The 14,573-nt window shown below is 49.1% G+C and overlaps 1 pseudogene; it reads right to left on the reverse strand.

The window, feature by feature from the left end:
• The window catches only part of LOC119321412, a 49,915-nt pseudogene extending 36,846 nt beyond the window's left edge, over positions 1–13,069 (reverse strand).
• Positions 13,070–14,573: the final 1,504 nt, after the last annotated feature.

Below are 14,573 nucleotides of genomic sequence, written 5' to 3' on the forward strand. Positions count from 1 at the left end.
AGTTATAACTTAAAAAAAAAAAAAATGTCGACGTGCAATTAGTTTTGGCCATAACAGAAGAAGTCCAGAGTTGTAATAAGTTATTAAAAATACAAAAGAGGTGCAATGCTCGTTAATTTGCTTCAAGCCTTTTGGAATAGTGTATACTGCACTGCGCATAGCTCCGTGCAGTCTACCGTATTTCTGAAGGCTTGAAGCTAAGCAACGTGAGCATTGAGCATCTTCTTCATCGTCTCTGCACTCAGGGCTTATAAACCGCTCCTAGTCCCTCTCACTTCGCGAGGTGGGACTAAAAAACAGCTTACGTCTGGTTCATCCATGAACTGGTACTAAAGGTGCTCGTGGGGCCCCAGCCTTACCTGACACAACCTCATTAGTACCGGTTCGTGGTACGAACCGGCACTAAATGGTGATGGTGGGGCCATAGCCCGACCGGAAGCTGACACAGCCTCTTTAGTACCGATTCGTGGCATGAACCAGTACTAAAGGTTCTCCACGAACCGGTGCTATTGATCGCCGCCACGAACCGGCACTAGTGTACACATTAGTGCTGGCTGAAATTCCAACCGGCACTATTGTGCTTCACATTTGACCCTTCGCCACGACCCGGTACTAAAGGGGGTGCGCTGGCGCAGGTGCGGTGCGGCAAGTTTAGTCCCACCTCGCTAGCCGAGGGACGACCGCACTGATTTATAAACCCCCTTGCGGTCGCTCTCTCGAGCTCCTCTCCAAAGCAGGCCTACTGGGCCTACGTGTTCTTCGCTGCCCTGTGGGCCCACTTGGCCTTTGCGGGCCTGCATCCTGGCCCAACAACAGGTTGGGTTTCTAGTCGTATGCAGGCCGCTCTGGCCTAGTAGGCATGCTTTTTTTTAATTTTTTTTACTTTTTTTTTGTGTTGTTTTTTTTGTGTATTTAGAGTTTCTTTGTGAATATTTTTGCTTTAGGTACAAAAAATGATAAACTTTCTGTTAGTGCCCGTAGTTTTCAAATTTGAATAGTTTAAATTTTAAATTATTTGAAATTAGTGTGAATCACTAGTTTGTGAATAACTTAACTTTAAAAATCAGTAAAGGCATGAAAGAATTTGTTTGCACATAAAATTTCTTCGCGTTTCAAATGCCAAAACACATAACTACCCTAACTATTACAGAGATTCCCCTCTGGGTGTGAAACACAGAAGAAAGTGATGATAGTGAAGCCGATCACATCCCAGATCTTTGGGTGTGAAACTTTTTCTTCGCGTGTGTCCCTTTGCGCCGTAACCATGAAAAATCTTCATCATTTAACGGGATGCTCGGGTCAATATTCACTGTGAATGGAGCAATTTCATCAAACTTTTCATAATCTTCTGACTTGTCTGTCTTGTCATCCACTCCCACGATGTTTCTCTTCCCAGAAAAAACTATGTGCCGCTTTGGCTCATCGTACGATGCATTCGCTTCCTTATCTTTTCTTTTTCTTGGCTTGGTAGGCATGTCCTTCACATAGAAAACCTGTGTCACATCATTGGCTAGGACTAATGGTTCGTCTGCATACGCAAGATTGTTGAGATCCACTGTTGTCATTCCGTACTGCGAGTCTTCCGTTACCCTGCCTCGTGTCATATTGACCCATTTGCACCGAAACAAAGGGACCTTTAAACCACGTCGATAGTCAAGTTCCCATATGTCCTGTATATAACCATAATATGTTTCCTTTCCCGTCTTGGTTTCTGCATCAAAGCGGACACCACTGTTTTGGTTGGTGCTCTTCTTATCTTGGGCGATCATGTAAAATGTATTACCATTTATCTCGTACCCTTTGAAAGTCATTATATTCGAAGATGGTAACTGGGACAGCAAGTACATGTCATCTTCAATAGAGGTGTCATGCATGGTACATGTCTGCAACCAGCTGGCGAAACTCCTGGTTTGTTCACGTGTAATCCAGTCATCAGACCGCTCCGGGTGTTTGGAGCGTAGCAAATTCTTGTGTTCATCCATATACGGAGCCACCAAGGCGGAATTCTGTAGAACTGTGTAGTGTGCTTCAGTGAGAGAATGTCCGTCCATACATATTATTTGTTCCCCTCCTAGCGTGCCTTTTCCATCCAGTCTGCCCTTATGCCGCGATTCAGGAACACCAATCGGCTTAAGGTCAGGAATAAAGTCAATACAAAACTCAATGACCTCCTCATTTTGATGGCCCTTGGAGATGCTTCCTTCTGGCCTAGCACGGTTATGAACATATTTCTTTAAGACTCCCATGAACCTCTCAAAGGGGAACATATTATGTAGAAATACACGACCCAAAACGTTAATCTCTTCGCATAGGTGAACTAGGACGTGCGTCATGATGTTGAAGAAGGATGGTGGGAACACCAACTCGAAACTGACAAGACATTGCACCAAATCATTCTGTAACCTTGGTATGATTTCTGGATCAATAACCTTCTGAGAGATTGCATTGAGAAATACACATAGCTTCACAATGGCTAATCGAACGTTTTCCGGTAGAAGCCCCCTCAATGCAACCGGAAGCAGTTGCGTCATAATCACGTGGCAGTCATGAGACTTTAGGTTCTGGAACTTTTTCCCTGCCATGTTTATTATTCCCTTTATATTCGACGAGAAGCCAGACGGTACCTTAATACTGAGCAGGCATTCAAAGAAGATTTCCTTCTCTTCTTTGGTAAGAGCGTAGCTTGCATGACCCTGACGTATGCCGTCTTCTCCATGGATACGTTGCTGGTCCTCCCGTGCCTCAGGTGTATCTTTTGTCTTCCCATACACGCCCAAGAAGCCAAGCAGGGTCACGCAAAGATTCTTTGTCACGTGCATCACGTCGATTGCGGAGCGGACCTCTAGGTCTTTCCAATATGGCAGGTCCCAAAATATAGATTTCTTCTTCCACATGGGTGTGCGTCCGTCAGCGTCCTTCGGAACAGGTTGTCTGCCAGGACCCTTTCCAAATATCACCTTCAAATCCTTGACCATATCATGTACATCAGCACCAGTACGGTGGCGAGGCTTCGTCTGGTGATCCGCCTCACCTTTGAAATGCTTGCCTTTCTTTCTTACGGGATGTATGCTCGGAAGAAATCGACGATGTCCCAGGTACACATTCTTCTTACAACTATTCAAATATATACTGTCGGTATCATCCAAACAGTGCGTGCATCCGCGGTATCCCTTGTTTGTCTGTCCTGAAAGGTTACTGAGAGCAGGCCAATCATTGATGGTCACGAACAGCAACGCCTTTAGGTCAAATTCTTCCCCCATGTGCTCATCCCACGCACGTACACCTGTTCCATTCCACAGTTGTAAGAGTTCTTCAACTAATGGCCTTAGGTACACATCAATGTCGTTGCCGGGTTACTTAGGGTCTTGGATGAGCACTGGCATCATAATGAACTTCCGCTTCATGCACAACCAAGGAGGAAGGTTATACAAACATAGAGTCACAGGCCAGGTGCTATGGTTGCTGCTCTGCTCCCCAAAAGGATTAATGCCATCTGCGCTTAGACCAAACCATACGCTTCTTGCGTCATCTGCAAACTCCTTCCCGTACTTTCTTTCGATTTTTCTCCACTGCGACCCGTCAGCGGGTACTCTCAAGTTTCCGTCTTTCTTACGGTCTTCTCTGTGTCATCGCATCGTCTTGGCATGCTCTTTGTTTTGAAACAAACGTTTCAACCGTGGTATTATAGGAGAATACCACATCACCTTGGCAGGAATCTTCTTCTTGGGGCGCTCGCCCTCGACATCACCATGCTCATCGCGGCTGATCTTATAGCGCAATGCACCACATACCGGGCAAGCATTCAAATCCTCGTACTCACCGCGGTAGAGGATGCAATCATTAGGGCATGCATGTATCTTCTGCACCTCTAACCCTAGAGGGCGGACAACCTTCTTTGCTTCGTACGTACTCGCGGGCAATTCGCTGTCCTTTGGAAGCATATCCTTTATCATTACCAGCAACTTTCCAAATCCCTTGTCAGATACACCATTCTCTGTCTTCCATTGCAGTAATTCCAGTGTGGTGCCCAGCTTTTTCTTGTCACCTACGCAATTCGGGTACAACAATTTTTTGTGATCCTCTAACATGCGCTGCAACTTCTTCTTCTCCAAATCACTTGCGCAGTTTCTCTTTGCATCGGCAATGGCCTGACCTAGATCATCAACGGGCTCATCTGATGCCTCTTCTTCAGCTTCTTCCCGCATTGCCGGCTCAGCTTCTTCCCTCATTACCGGCTCAGCTTCTTCCCCCATTGTTGTATCATCGTATTCAAGGAACCCATGGCCAGGATAGTTGTCGTCGTCCTCTTCTTCTTTATTGTCTTCCATCATAACCCCTCTTTCTCCGTGCTTGGTCCAAACATTATAGTGGGGCATGAAACCGGACTCAAACAGGTGGACGTGAATGGTTCTTGACATAGAGTAATTGCGACCATTCTTATAGCCAGCACATGGACAAGGCATAAAACCATCCGCCGGCTTGTTTGCCTCAGCCGCAAGCAGAAAAGTATGCACGCCCTCAACAAACTGGGGAGAGCATCGGTCATCGTACATCCATTGTCGGCTCATCTTCATTACACAACACCGAATAAACCAAATTAATACAAGTTCATACATAAAGTTCATACAACGCTTAAATGCAACAAACAAATAACTCTCTAGCTAAAGCATTTAAATGCAACAACAAATGCGATCAAGATCGCAACTAAGGTAACAATTGATCCAACAGCATAATGATACCAAGCCTCACTATCGTTGGCATATTTTCTAATCTTTCTAATCTTCAAGCGCATTTTCTCCATCTTGATCTTGTGATCATCGACGACATCGGCAACATGCAACTCCAATTCCATCTTCTCCCCCTTAATTCTTTTCAATTTTTCTTTCAAGTACTCGTTTTCTCTTTCAACTAAATTTAACCTCTCGACAATAGGGTTGGTTGGAATTTCCGGTTCACATACCTCCTAGATAATAATATCTATGTCAACTTGATGGGCATAATTTGTCATAAACACGAAATGCAACAAATAGTTTTAAAAGAGAATATACCACATCCGAATCGTAACAAGGACGAGGGCCGACGGGGACGGATATCAAAACCATGGCACTATGTATAACAAACAACGTACGGGTAAGATAATTATTATACGAGTAACTATATATCCAAATCACACAAACATCAATTTTTTATATAAAATTTCATGAACAAGAGGCTCACCACAAGGTGGTGCCGGCGACGGGACGGTGCGGGCGATCGACGGTGGTTACGACGGAGATTTAGAAGGCACTAAGTAAACCACACCTACATATGCAAACTAAGTGTTATTTTGACCTCAAATTGCATATAAATCAAATACTACCACATATAATTCCTCCCAAATTACTAAAACCCACAATTGATCACTATATAAACCAATGCAAGAGCTAATCTAGCAATGAGAGATGAAAGGACAAAGTTGCTAACCTTGGTGATCATTTGAATGGATGAGGGCCTGCAAATCTTGACAAATTTGGGGCAAATTTTGTGATGAACTCGAGAGGAAGAAGGAAAGAACAGAGGAGAGGGAGAGGGGAAAGGGGGAAGAACAGAGTGCGGGTGGATGAAGGGTTTATGTAGGACGACCTTTAGTACCGGTTCGTGCCACGAACCGGTACTAAAGGTGCTGGAAGGGCCCCACTCTGACAACATCCTGCCACCACTTTCTTTAGTACCGGTTCGTGGCACAAACCAGTGCTAAAGGTTCGCCACGAACCGGTACTAAAGAGCTCCTCCCGCCTAACCGTTGGAACCGGCACTAATGGACACATTAGTGTCGGTTCTGTTACAAACCGGGACTAATGTGTCTCACATTTGACCCTTTTTCTACTAGTGATCTCTTCACCACCTTCGGGCGGGTTTTCCGGTGCCCCGACCACGCAGGGCGGCATACCGGTGGCTGTGTGCCTACCACTCCCGCCAGGTGTTCGGCGATTTGTCTGCCCGGCCCGGCGATGGACTCGGACGACGAGGAGGCGCTCGCGGCGTTGCTAGAGAAGGAAACCGAAGCCGACGTCGAGGAGGAGGAGCATCTCATGGTCCTCGCCGCCCTCGCTGGCCTGCTCGCGAGCAATGAAAAGCCGCTGCGAGGTGGCTTGGCGCCGGGGCGGGTGAAAGCAAAGAACCGGTATCGTCTGGAAGGCTACTGCATGCTCTACTCCGATTACTTCGCCGACGCTCCATTGCACGTCGAGAAAACATTTCGACGCCGTTATCGGATGAGCCAAAATCTTTTCCTCGGGATTGTGAATTCCATCCGGGAGTTTGACAGCTACTTCAAGTGCAAGAATGATTGCACCGACACACTTGAATTCACCTCAATCTAGAAAGTGCACGACAGCTATGAGGATGCTTTCATACGGAGCTCCCCGGTGGTTCACTCAACGACTATGGGCGCATGGTCGAGTCCACGACAATCGAGTGTTTCTACAAGTTCTGCAGGGCAGTGGTGGCAGTGTTTGGACCGTAATACTTGCGATCACCCAATGCTGAAGACACTGCTCGGATCCTAGCACAGAATGCAGCAAGAGAATTTCCTGAGATGCTTGTAAGCATCGACTGCATGCATTGGAAATGGAAGAACTGTCCATTTGCTTGAGAGGAGATGTACAAAGGCGCCAAAGGCGGTTGCAGTGTGGTACTTGAGGAAGTGGCCACACATGACCTCTGGATTTGGCACTCTTTCCTTGGGATGCCAGGAACTCACAATGACATCAACGTCCTGCAGTGCTCCCCTGTCTTTACCAAGCTTGTTGTATGTCATTCTCCTCCGGTGAACTTCGAAGTCAATGGACGGCACTACAACCTAGCTGATGGCATCTATCCAAGATGGTCTACATTTGTGAAGACTATCTCAAACCATGTGCCAGGAGGCAAGAACTCCCACTTTGCGAAGGTCCAGGAGGCTTGCGGGAAGGATGTCGAGCGGGTATTTGGTGTGCTCCAATTTTGATTTGCTGTTGTCCGGTACCCTGCTCAGACCTGGTCGAAAGATCAAATGTGGGAGATCATGACTTGATGTGTCATCTTGCACAACATGATCATTGAGAGCGAGCAGGAAGAGCCAGTATTTGACACTGAACCATATTACAGGCAGGGTCCTCTTGCGCAAGTTAATCACCAACTACCGGCAAACTGGACTTTCTTCCTCAATATGCGTCAGGAGATCCGAGACCCACAGGTGCATCAATAATTGCAGCACGATCTGGTGGAGCGCCTATGGAGGCTCAAGGCAATGCCGCCTAGCTCGACGTGTGACGAAATAAGAGTTTTTATTTGTTGAACTTAATTTGTATTGAATTATTTGTTGTTAAAGTATTTGATTTCTATTGATTTTCGGTAGAACTATGTGATAAAAAATTACTTGTGTTGAATTTGCGCCCAACCACGGCGAATAATGGCCGAAATGCGCCGATATCGAGCCGATTTGTCGCCGAAAATGGGCCGAAAAGCGGGCGCTTTGCGAAACAGATGGGACGATATCGGTGCCTGGGGGCAGCGGCTGGGAACCCAATCGCCCCCAGTGCCGAGTTTTGCGCCGGCTCGCCCCCAGGCGGCGATTTTCAGGCCTCCTGGGGGGGCAACGGCTGGAGATGCTCTAACAGTTGTCATGTTGGCTGCACTGCATATTTCATTTTTCTTTTCTTTTTGTTTTGCTTTGTAGTCCGGCGACCAGCGAATCCTCTTCACGACGCACGCCGGTCGGGGTCGTCGATGACGCACGTTGTCAAGGGAGGGGGGAGTACCGTCCCACCACGTCCCAGGCCGTCGTATTTCCCGAAGTCGGACGTCCCCTTCACCAATGTTCTCGCCGTTTAGAGCATGGTTAATAATATAGCCAACAATCGGCTGTAAAGAGTGTCATGTCATCTACAGCCAACTTTATAGCCAGCATGTACAATACTCATAAAGCGTCTTGGGCTGTAAAGAGTAGTAAGTTTTATATGTACTACTTTATTAATAGTTGGTCCACCTTACAACCTCATAAAGCGTCTTGGGGCTCGTGCTAAAGCCGGCTACTAACCAAGAACTCGCTTTTCTTCTCTCTCCTTTTCTCTCTCCTTCTACTAAGCAAAAGATATAATATTCTATTCCTTATAGCTACTTGTGTTATTGTACTATCAAACACAACATGTCATGGTCAGTTCATTGCATGCAATGGTATTAATTAGCAAATAAATATTAAGTTTTCTCGTTGTTCTCTCCGCCTTTATCGCAATGCACAATCTAAGATGATTTATACAGCTAGACAGAGGGAGTACTTGCTCTTCAACCTCTGAACCTTTTGGTGCCTCTGTCTCTGATCCTGACAACAGCAATTAACCATGCGTTGGACTTGTCTCGGTGGGAGTAGCTCCGACGTCTTTGCTGGTGCGCTCATGCAGGGGAATATTCCACCGGGGCACCCTGTGCCCGTGGCTTGCCGCCGGTCGAGATCAGCGTCGTCCACGGCCGCGGAAGTTTACCACCAAAAGGTCAGCTCGGAGCCAGTCACGGGACGTTTCCGGCCAGCCAACATTTGCCCAGTTTTTGTCGCACGAGTAGAGTAAATGCATTGGACTGCATGCTGCGGTGTCGCGCGCTCCGTGGTTACTTCAGATAGGATCACTTCGTGAGGAACGGTTGTGCCACGGAACCGAGGCCGAGCACGTACCACAGATGAGCGCGTGTAAAGCTTTACACTGAGCGATCGAACACTCCCACACACCTGACCTAATAACCAAAACTGTGCGTTCCAGCCTTCCAGGTGTGGTGTCCCTTGAGTTTTTTTGGTGCCGATGACATGATGTCGACTGGCAGGAAAACATCCATTCCTCTTTCATCCTCTCCAAGAAACTAGGTATGCACTCTAGCATTATCGAGATTGAGGTGGTGCGGTTGGTTCGATAGATCCTCGCGTGTGTGGACCCTGGAGCGCCTCTGCTGCAAAGGGATGCATGGCACGGTGCCATTTCAGCTCGAGATCAAGCTGGCGAGGTGTCCGAGAAGCAGCCGACCGTTCGCCGAACAGATCGATGGAGCACCGCGCCGAGAAGACGATCGTGTCGCCCGAGAAAGGACGCGCCAGCCTGATGGACCGACCGTCTGATCCTGATGCATGCACGCACCTGCACCGCTCCACGTGTGCCCTGGTGATAGCTCTGCGCGGCCATGTGTGCGCTGCTGCAGATAGCGCGGCGACAGCACACGCCGTGCTTCTGTGCCGTGGGAGCATGGTGCATGCAGTGCATATTCTTCCTTGGACTCCAGCGCATGTATGTCGAGCTCGGCCAGGCGTGCCATGGCAGGTGCACGCTCCGTTTGATTCTGATCGAACGCGTTGCCCCTATCCATTCCACGCGCCCGCTTTATTGCGCCGAAATGCTTGACCTGATATTTCCCCGCGAGCCGGGTGGCCGACCGACGGTGAACTCCCCGGTGTCTCTTGCTTCTGCTCGTGCCCCCGCCGACACGGCCGGCCCCGCGTCCATGGCTACGTCCCTCGCTGGCACAGTTGGCGTCGTGTTTGTCAACTATCTCGTCCGGCGCGGCCAGTTAGGGCATCTCCAACAGGTTGTATGTTAACTTGTTGGTAAATTTGTTATGTCATCGAACAACATCTTAACATACAACTAATTTAATAGATTGTATATCTAGTTTGTTTAATACGATGTGAGATAATTTATAAGGTGTTTTCTCGTTCTACATTGAAGCTTGTGCAAGGGTGTTGGTTCATCTACATACAACCTTACTCTTCTTTAAAGTTACCAACAACTATCTTACAAGTATTGGAGATGCCCTTAACACCATGCGTGCATGCATACGTGTCTCTCGACGATTTCTCCTTGCAGCGTACTATACGAGCTACACATTGATCTGGAGACAACTTCACATTTAGGGCATCTTACCCGCGAAACATCGGTATATATATCCGGACGAACACATTGTTCACTTTTGTAATTCAATGGGACCTATAACGGTCCGTGAAGCGGTCTGGATTTCTGTTTTTGGGCAAATTGGAGAGATATACCGAAGTCCTGACATCCCCTTGACCAATCAAAGGCCTCCGTGTGGTCCTCTCTTTTTTCTCTCTCTTTACATGCATGGTTCCCCTTTGCTCTCTCTCCTTCCAACCGGCATCACATCACAAATAGCCACCATATGCATGATCCCCACCTATTTTTTCTCCCCCAACTGGATACTTTGTAATTAGCGTTGGGTGTCTCACTCCGGCATCCTGTCGGACCACGCCTGGACACAAAAACGGACATATACCGGAGATATTTGCGGGTCGGCGTTGAAGATGTCCTTCGCGCTTGAATGGCAGTGTCGTCTTCTTCATTCGGCGCTCACGTTCTTGTTCTTGTGATTCCAAGGAGAGGGATTATGTATGTTCGACCACACGCTACTCCGACTCGCTCATGCTGTGCACCAAAACGAACATGATCCGGCTAACTACCTAGGCATATGCATGCATAGCTATCGAACTGTAGTAGTACGATCGTTATGGTCGCACGCAGTGGCGGAGCTATGTTGAGGCTAGGAGGGCAATTGCCCTCCAGCCTTGGGACTTTTTTTGAAGAATTTTTTTGTGTAGCTACATACTCTATCCGTTTCGATTTACTCATCGTGGTTTTGTCAAATCCTCATATGCCTGCTTCACTGACAGCCCCTCCAATGTCTGCTCCATTGGCAGCTCCTTGTCTGCCAGCTCCATTGGTAGCCCCTCTCCCAACTCCTCTTGCTCTAGCTAGTTCCTCCTCTGCCATCTCCTCTCCCAACTCCACTTTCAGTACTGCTTGTTTTTCTTTTTCTTTTGTTTTGTCTTCCTGCTTGTGTACTAGAACCAGGCTCATCTAGATGTATTTGCTCACTTGTAGTTCTTGATTTTCTTCTGGCTCTCACCCTTCATCTGTTTGTTGCTGTGTTTGTAATTGTCCTTTGAGGAATTGAGTCTATAGCATCAAGCACAAAAGTTGCTTGCTCTGGCAACGGTCCTGGTGGTGTCACTTGGCTCACATATGCTCTATCCTGCAAATGTGAAGATGCAAACAAAATAACTGGATTTATAATAAGCAAGAGAAATAACTAGATTTATACAGGTGCAAGTGCTAGTACAAGCGCAAGAGAAATACAGTTATGTGATACTAAAAAAACAAGTGCTTGCTTTATGAATTTTACCTTATGTTACCGCATGCATGGCTATCGAACTGTAGTAGTACCATCGTTGTGGTCGCACGCAGTGGCGGAGCTATGTTGAGGGTAGGAGGGCAATTGCCCTCCAGCCTTGGGACATTTTTTTTTGAAGAATTTTTTTTGTAGCTACATACTCCCTCCGTTTCGATTTACTCGCCATGGTTTTAGTTTAGTTCAAATTTAAACTAAAACCACGACGAGCAACGGAACGGAGGGAGTAGATTGAAGAAAATACAGATTTTTACCCCTACTAAAGAGGGAGGGGCTGATTTTATAGGGTAGATGGGGAGAAGCAGAACCGTCCATCAATTCCTTATTTTATAATTTAATTTGCTAAATTTTGAACCCTTCTATAGCACGCTCCGACGCATATGTACGAACGGTTCAGCGCTCGGCCGGAGTCAGGGCCGGAAAGTTCCCACCACGTATGCGAACGGCGAGGGGTTTACTAAATGCAAATAAACCATTATACAGATTGAAATAGCCGAAAACTGATAGACACTGATCACATGCTATTGATGCATGCCAGCTTGTGTAACGCAATCGATTGTGTACAGTAGAGGCCCGCTACGGAGTATATGTCGGCTCTAGTGCCGTGAAAATCGATTCACTCTCCACTACGGAGTATATGTTGCCAAAAAAGAGAGAGATAAAACCTATGGTTTTTGATTTAGGGTCCATAAATGTGGTGTTGGTTGCCAATTTACTCAACCAAGTCATGCGACCACCGCTTCTGGCTCGCTCCGAGGGGCGACACCGGTGCGCCCCGACCCTCGCCACCCACCATATCGCCGCCGGCAGCGGCGGCGGAGGTGGCTCCTCTAAGCAGGCGCACACATCGTTCCCTCCCAATCTCCCAGCCCACTTAGAGCATCTCCAGCCGTTCAGCCCCCCAGGGCACCCAAAAAGAGCGGTCTTGGGGCGAACCGGCGCTAGATTGGCCCCTGAGGACGACCTAACTCCCAGCCACGCCCCCAGGCGCCGCCCGCCAGGCGCGGCAAATTCAAACGTAGTCTTCCCGCGCACAAAATAAACGCCACAAATCCGGCGATCAAGCGGCCACTAGTTCGGCGATCAGATGAAAAGTTTGGCATACAAAAAGTAGGAGGGATGCGCGTGCGCATCAGACGGCGAGGTCGGCCTCCGGCGTCGACGGAGTCGGCTTGCGCGGGCTTGACGGGGTCTCTGTGCTTGGCGGCGTTGGCGTGGCTTCTGCGCTACGGGGAGTCTCGGCGGCATCATCGCTCGGGCTTGGCGTGGGAGTCGGCGTGGGCGTGGGCGTGGGCGGCGTCCTCGAGGGAAACTGGTTCAGGATGAGGCCACGCTCCGCCAAGTACCACGCCTTGAATGTTTCGTCGTTGCTCTGGAGCATGTCCGCCCCGCCCAGCAGGAAAGCCAGGTCGGTGTGCCTCTTCTTCGCGGCGACGTTGGTCCGGAGTAGGTCAAGCTTGGCGGCGCTGCTCGACATCAACGCCGACCACCGCGGGTCGGTCTTCTCTTCATGAAGGACGGCCCGGGCCTGCGCGTCGGCGATGCAGTGCTCGATGGACTCCTGCACTCGAGCGGTGGCCGCTTCGGCGTGTTTCCCCTTCTTGGCACCTTTGTTGCCGTCCGGCCGCCCTTCTGACGCGCCCGGAGTCGGCGCGTCCGGCTTGTAGGTCTCCTTGGCCTTGTCGAGGGAGCGCCGGACTTCCGCCCACTTCTCGCACTTGTCGATGCGCTTGTAAACGTGGAGGTACTTGAACTTGGCGTCGCTATTGCTCTGCCGATACATGGCGAACATGCGCAGCAACTGCGCGGAGGAACAAACAGTTGGCGGGCGCACATGACGAAGAGAGGCGGGAGACCGGCGTGGCATACCTGATCCTCAACACTGGCGCCGCTCTCCGGGCGTGCGGTGTCGTGGGAACGACTCCGACAGTAAGAGAGGGGTAGGATAATGGAGCATGATCTATCGAGATGCATATGGGTGACACGGTGGTTTTAGCGAGTTCGGGCCTCTCACGATGGAGATAACAACCCTACGTCTCGTGCTCCGGAGAGGCTTTGTTTTATCTGAGTATATATCCGGAGATTACAATGTGTGTGTGAGAGAGAGGAACTGATCCCCATGCCTGAGCTAAGTCCTGAGACTAATGGTGAAAAGAGAGAGAGGTGGAAGAAAAGAGCCCCCCCAGTCTAGTGGTGGGGGGTGGCTTATATAGAGTGCGCCACCCCCTCACCTCCTATGTTACAAAGTGGAGTATCAATGCCATAATACCTGGCCACTACAAAACCGTTATGCTGACTATTGGTCTTGCATATCCAAATGAGTTACCCGGCCGAGTGGAATGAGCTCGTCGAGTGGAGTGCCGTGCTCCAAGTGGTTGTTGCCGTCCGAGTGACTTTCAAGTTGCGGTACATCTGGACGGCGATCTGGCCCAGGGGTCCAGTACAAAGTGTACGGTGTCCATGGGTAGGGTCTTTAGGTCAGGCCTGTTACCCTACCCCCAATACATGTCCTCGTCATTAGCCCCCGAATCGGTCGAGGTTGAGTGGGTCAAGTCGAGGTGAATTCCCAGATGAGTCGAGTGCTACGGAGGCACTTATGAACTTCCTTTGGTCACCCGGCGGTCTTATCTTCACTTGTTGCCTTGACAGATTCCAGTCTGCATGGTGCCTGAGTGAAATGAGCTCAAACGGGTCCGCGGAGGAGCGTTGAACTCACCTTATAGCAATTTTTTTGAGTGATTTGGAGCTGGTCCTGCATCGAGTAACTGGTTACTTGGAATTTCTTCATGCTTGGAACGTGTCATTTTCTTGTTGTTTGGCCGTCACTCGGACCGGGCGGACCGTTCCGAGTGGATACCATTCCAGTGGGGGCACGCTGAGTGCACCCACTGGGTGTAGTCCCCGAGACTGCCCTCGACTCCGGGCAGTCGGCGGGAGTCTTAGAGCCTGTCTTTTTTGTTGTTGTTTGTCACTTGGACTGGCCAGGCCGTACCGAGTGGAGATTACTCCAGTGGGGGCACGCTGAGTGCACCCACTGGGTGTAGTCCCCGAGACCACCATCGACTGCGGGCAGTCGGCGGGGGTCTGATAGAACTAAAAATCTTCTTAGCTGGTACTGATCGAACTTGTTCTTCTCTGACTCAGAGGTCGAGTGATTCTGGAGCTGGTTTTGCATCGAACAAAATGTTTCTTTCCGAGTTCTCTTCCAGTGGGGGCACGCTGAGTGCACCCACTGGGTGTAGTCCCCGAGCCTATGTAGGACTAGATGAGCCTGGCAGAGGGTTTAAGTCTCCTGGTAAACCTCCATGCAGTCGATACAGTAAATATTTTTTTAGTCTGGAATTGAGTCAATCGGATGCATCTTCAGGCAC

This window comes from Triticum dicoccoides, chromosome 6B, assembly GCF_002162155.2.
Source record: "Triticum dicoccoides isolate Atlit2015 ecotype Zavitan chromosome 6B, WEW_v2.0, whole genome shotgun sequence".
NCBI lineage: Eukaryota > Viridiplantae > Streptophyta > Magnoliopsida > Poales > Poaceae > Triticum > Triticum dicoccoides.